Here is a 6,000-nt window from a genome sequence, read left to right on the forward strand (position 1 = left end):
TGTTACCATCTTGAAAAGATCATGCTGTAATTTTCCCTATTTTGGGGGGGGGAGGGAATAAAGACAGTAAAAATGACCTCACCATTTTCTGTTACTTTTTTCTTCCTTTTTTTACTGCATTATCCCACAGCCAAATTAGGATCCACAAAAATTAGTAAAATATCTGGTGTAAGTGAAAATTGTTTGTATATATCAGATACAGAACAGAAGGAGTTAATAACCATGAGTAACAGAGACCACAAGAGTTTGCTTGTTGATTTATGACCTGTGTCACCCATTTCCGCTGGGAATGAAATACAAGTATATGTGTTTGTAAAATGCATTCTGATGGTGCCTTTTATTGTAAAAATGCTGAAGCAACAAAAAAAGAAACATTTTGAGAGAAAATGTATATTGAATTACATATTCCAAATGATACTGCAATATTCGTTGGCATCATAATTGTTGTTATTAGATCTTGGTATAATGAAGAAGCAAAGCCAAATTGTAAGGGTTAGCTTATAGGGTGGCTTAAGGAGTGAAAAGGGTCAGAATAAACTGCTTTTCCTTGGCGGGTTCAAAGGAAAGGGGCCCTGCTTGAAGGAAAGCTATTCCCACCAGAAAGAAGGTACAGATGGATTTAGTGGCTGGTTCTCAGCAGAAATTCTAGGTCAAATCCTGATCTCTGACAGTCAGGGATACAGTTGTAGCTATTTTGGTAGGCTAGCCCCTTAACCGTCACCTAATCCCTGGGTCAACATCTAACACTGAGCCATGGTTCATTTAAAGTTTGTTGAATAAAATTCAATGACTAGTTTTCATAAAATGCTAATAATAGTGTGATTTATTTCATACCGGCATACGTAGTCTATTGTACGAACTAAGCCTGTTTTTCATTCCCTGTAAACCTCTTTCTGCTTGCCCAGGGATGAGCTCTTTTAATTTCCTTTATTTGGTTTAGCATTTTGATTGCCTTAGAGCGGAATTCTGAGTTTCTTAGAGGAAAACCACATAAACATGAACTTCTTTGCATGCAATTCAGAAGAGGCAACCAGATAAACTCTTTATGGATTCTATTCAGAGGTGTGTTCCTAATGGTTCAGCCAAGTAGGTAGTAACTCAGCCTGCCGTGCCGCTGAACTGGTTCTATTGTCGGTGGCGCCATCTTGATTTTTGGTTCTGTGCATGCGCAGAACAATCTTCATTGCAAAGAATGTATTTTTTTCCCTTTTCTAATGTTGTGCGCATATGCAGACATTTTAGGTGCAAATGTGCATGTGCATGGAATGTGCGTGCAAAACTTTTTTTGCGCCAAACCAGCAATAATGACGGTAACAACCCATCCCTGATTTTATTATTTTGTACTATTTGGTAGATTAAGACTGCAAAAAATTCAAAATTCAAATTTTTAATTTGTTAGCCGCTCCCTCTCCACAGGGGACTCGGGGCGGCGTACAGTAAAAATATACATGCATACATATAGACATACAGGTACACACATATACATATATATACATACATGTACATACATGGAGGAGGTAGTAATCAAACGTATATCACATTAATAATAATAATAATAATAGAAAATTAAAAATTAGCCATTAAAATCCCATGATAAAATACAATTTAAAAGGACTGTCAGGAGGAGGATAAACTACGATTGAGCCAGGCCAGATAATTGAAAAAGGTGGATCTTGAGCTTTACACAGAAGGAGTGGAGATCGGAAGTAATCCTGATGTCAAGGGGGAGGTCATTCCACAGGGCTGGACCCATCACAGAGAAGGCCCTGCTCCTGGGTGTCGCCCCCCGACACTGTTTAGCAGACGGCACCCGGAGAAGTCCCTCTCTGTGTGAGCGGATTGGTCGTAGGGATGTATGGGGCAGGATACGATCCCGCAAATAACTAGGTCCTATGCCATGGAGCGCTTTAAAGATCGTGATCAAAACCTTGAAACGCACCCGGTAGACCACAGGAAGCCAGTGCAGCTCGCGCAGGAGAGGTGTTACATGGGAGAACCTAGTCCTCCCCATAATCACCCACGGGGCCGCATTCTGAACCAACTGCAAGAAATTGGGGGCCAGGATAAGGTATATATAAAATCTGGAGAGGTCAGTCTGAGGTTTTAAGATACCAAATAACTTCCAATCATATTTTTGTACATGCCTGACAGGGGTACAAATGCCGAACACCTGAGACAGGCATTTTAAAATGAGATATACATGTAGTCCTTTATTTACAACAGTTTCACTTACTGACCAGTCAAAGTTACAATGGCACTGAAAAAAGTGACTTATGACCATTTTTTCAAACTTACAACCATTGCAGCATCCCCTTGGTCATGTGATCAAAATACAGATGCTTGGCAACTGACTCATATTTATGACGGTTGCAGTGTCCAGGGGGCAGGTTCTGATAAGCAAAGTCAATGGGGAAGTCAGAGAAATTTCCTGACAGTTAGAACAATTAATCAGTGGAACAGCTTGCCTCCAGAAGTTGTGAATGCCCCAACACTGCAAGTCTTTAAGGAGATGTTGGATAGCCATCAGTCTGAAACGGTATAGGGTTTCCTGCCTAGGCAGGGGGTTGGACTAGAAGACCTCCAAGGTCCCTTCCAACTCTGCTATTGTATTGTATTGTATTCACTTAAGAACCATGTTACTAACTTAACAACTGCAGTGATTCACTTAGCAACGGCAGCAGGGAAGGTAGTAAAATGGGGCAAAATTCACTTAACAAATGTTTCGCTTAGCAACAGAAATTTTGGGCTCAATTGTGGTTGTAGGTTGAGGACTACCTGTACATGAAATCAGTCCCCGAAGCCCCAAATATGGCTGAAAAATTCTAAAACACACTCAGAGCAAAGAACTGTAGAAACCAAGTGGGTCATTTAGCTGCTGAATGTAACCCTTTGCAGCCTTTAGGTTTTGGAAAATGTTACATATCCTAGCTATTCAGAGTATTTTGCCACTAAGGTTATAATTGTATGTATATTTAATTAGGACTAAATTTCACTCAACAAAATAGTACAAAATCTTGTACCGTGGGCATTAAAAAAAAAATTCTGGAAACAATTGCAATTTTGAAAATGGCAAGTGAAAATATTTAGGCCAACTTCTTTTACTTAGAAAAGGCAAAGCTACTTCTACAGAACTGAAAATTTGGCTTTTATAGATAAAACCACAGGAAAAGTGTTGAGATGAAGCATGTCAGAGGAACAGAAAAACCAAAATATAGAAGCAGCACAAATCTCAGAAGTTTAGAAATATCAGGAAGTAATACCACAATGCAGAAATAAAACCCACATAGAAATTAAAACCTGCCATGGCTACTCTTTCTCTCACAATCTCTTCTCATCAGCCAGTTCTAATTTTCCAGGTATCTTTTTTGCTTTCCTCCCATGGGCATTCAGTGGTTCTACACACCACTGCCAAATTAACAGCTGTGTGTGTGTGTGTGTGTGTGTGTGTGTGTGTGTGTGTATGTGTGTGAAAGGAAGGGAGAGAAAAGAGTTGGGGTTGTTGCTATTATTATTACTACGTTGGCTCCTTGCAACAGACACATTCCTGATTTGCTATCATTTTAAATGTAACTTATCTCTTTGCCCTGTTTTGTATTCATCTTCCTATATATTTTCATCAACTCTGTGTTTGTAATTTGTTTGTTATTTATAAATGATATACAGCAGGACTAAATTTTTAGAAGGCCCTTTAAATCCATGAAAATAAACAAATAAGCAAACAAATAAATGCTTTCTTGTCATTAATTCAACCGAATATCTTTTTAAAAAATTCATTTAGCACCACTCTTCTGTTTTAAAAGGATTTCCTGAGAAGGAAATTAAACTGGGACAACATAAAGCAACAGTGGTCATATTAAAGTAATAAAACAATTACTATCCCTGAATTTAAGACTGGAAAGTGCATGCATATACATAGGATAACAACACTGCCGCCCTGTTTCGGGTGTCCCGCTCCCTCCTGTTTCAGAGGCCGCGGGAGGCCCCTTTACAGGGTAGGGCAGAGGAATTTGGGAAATATCTGCAGGATAAAATCGCTCAAATCCGGAAGGATTGGGTCCCTTTCAGTGGTCCAGTGGAGACGTCCGTGGCGAGTCTTGAGAGTCCAGTCTGGGAGGAGTTTGACTTGGTTGCCATCGAGGATTTGGACAGAATGCGTGGACGACTGTGACCTACCACATGTTTACTGGACCCGTGCCCCTCCTGGCTTGTACTGGCATCCTGGGAGGTTACACGTGACTGGCTCCTGGGCCTAGTGAACGCTTCGTTGGGTGAGGGGTCTCTTCCGGCCGCCTTGAAAGAGGCGGTGGTGAGACCCTTGCTCAAGAAGCCTTCCCTGGACCCGACGGAGCTGGCCAATTATCGTCCTGTCTCCAACCTTCCCTTTTTGGCGAAGGTTGTAGAGAGTGTGGTGGCTTATCAGTTTCCACGACATCTGGAGGAAAATGATTATCTAGACCCGCGCCAGTCCGGCTTTCGCCCCGGACACAGCACGGAGACGGCCTTGGTCGCGTTGGTGGATGATCTCTGGAGGGCCAGAGATAGGGGTTGTTCCTCTATCCTGGTCCTATTAGATCTCTCGGCGGCTTTTGATACCATCGACCATGGTATCCTGTTGCACCGACTGGAGGGGTTGGGGGTCCGGGGCACCGTTTTGCGGTGGTTCGGCTCCTACCTCTCCGGCCAGACGCAACATGTGTTGGCAGGGGAGCAGAGGTCGACCCTAAGCCCCCTTACGTGTGGGGTGCCACAGGGGTCGGTCCGCTCGCCACTCCTGTTCAACACATATATGAAGCCACTGGGTGAGATCATTCGTGGTTTCGGGGTGGGATACCATCTGTACGCTGATGATACTCAGCTGTACATTTCCACCCCGAACCACCCCAACGAGGCCGTCGAAGTGATGTCCCGGTGTGTGGAAGCCGTACGGGTCTGGATGGATGACAACCGACTCAAGCTCAACCCCTCCAAGACGGAGTGGCTGTGGGTTCCGGCCCCCCGGTTCAACCAGTTAATCCCATCTCTGGCCATCGGGGGCGTACAACTTGCCCCTGTGGAGCGGGCGCGCAATTTGGGCGTCCTCCTCGATGCCCGGTTGTCCATGGATGACCATGTGACAGCTGTGGCAAGGGGGGCGTTCCACCAGGTTCGCCTGGTGCGCCAATTGCGCCCCCTATTGGACCAGGACACCTTGCGCACAGTCACTCATGCGCTGGTGACGTCTCGCCTGGACTACTGTAACGCTCTCTACATGGGGCTTCCCTTGAAATGCACTCGGAGACTACAGTTGGTCCAGAATGCGGCCGCGCGGGTGATTATGGGGAGTACAAGGTACTCCCATGTGACACCTCTCCTGCGCAAGCTGCACTGGCTTCCTCTGGTCTATCGGGTGCGTTTCAAGGTTTTGATAACGATCTTTAAAGCGCTCCATGGCACAGGACCTAGCTACTTGCGGGATCGTATCCTGCCCCATACATCCCTACGACCAATTCGCTCGCACAGAGAGGGACTTCTCCAGGTGCCGTCCACCAGACAGTGCCGGGGAGCGGCGCCTAGGAGCAGAGCCTTCTCTGTGGCGGGCCCAGCCCTGTGGAATGACCTCCCCCCGGATATTAGGACTACCACTGACCTCCGCTCCTTCCGTGCAAAGCTCAAGACCCACCTTTTCCAAGTAGCTGGCCTGGCTCAACCATAGTTTGATCATATCGCTCCTGACGGGTTTTTAATCTTGGAATTTTATTTAGGGGATTTTAAATTGCGATTTTAATTGTTTCCATTTATTTGTCTACCTCCTCCACGTATACGTCTATTTTTGTGTATGTACTGTCTATATTTGTATTTTTATGTGTTTTTTATTGTACGCCGCCCCGAGTCCTTCGGGAGAGGGTGCGGCTAACAAATAAAATATTATTATTATTATTATTATTATTATTATTATTATTATTATTACTTATTTGATTTTATTTGCCTGCAGTGGCGTAGTTGTTAGTGTGCAGCACTGCA

Source organism: Natrix helvetica (assembly GCF_964273705.1).
Source record: "Natrix helvetica genome assembly, chromosome: 1".
In the NCBI taxonomy this organism is placed as follows: Eukaryota; Metazoa; Chordata; class Lepidosauria; order Squamata; family Natricidae; genus Natrix; species Natrix helvetica.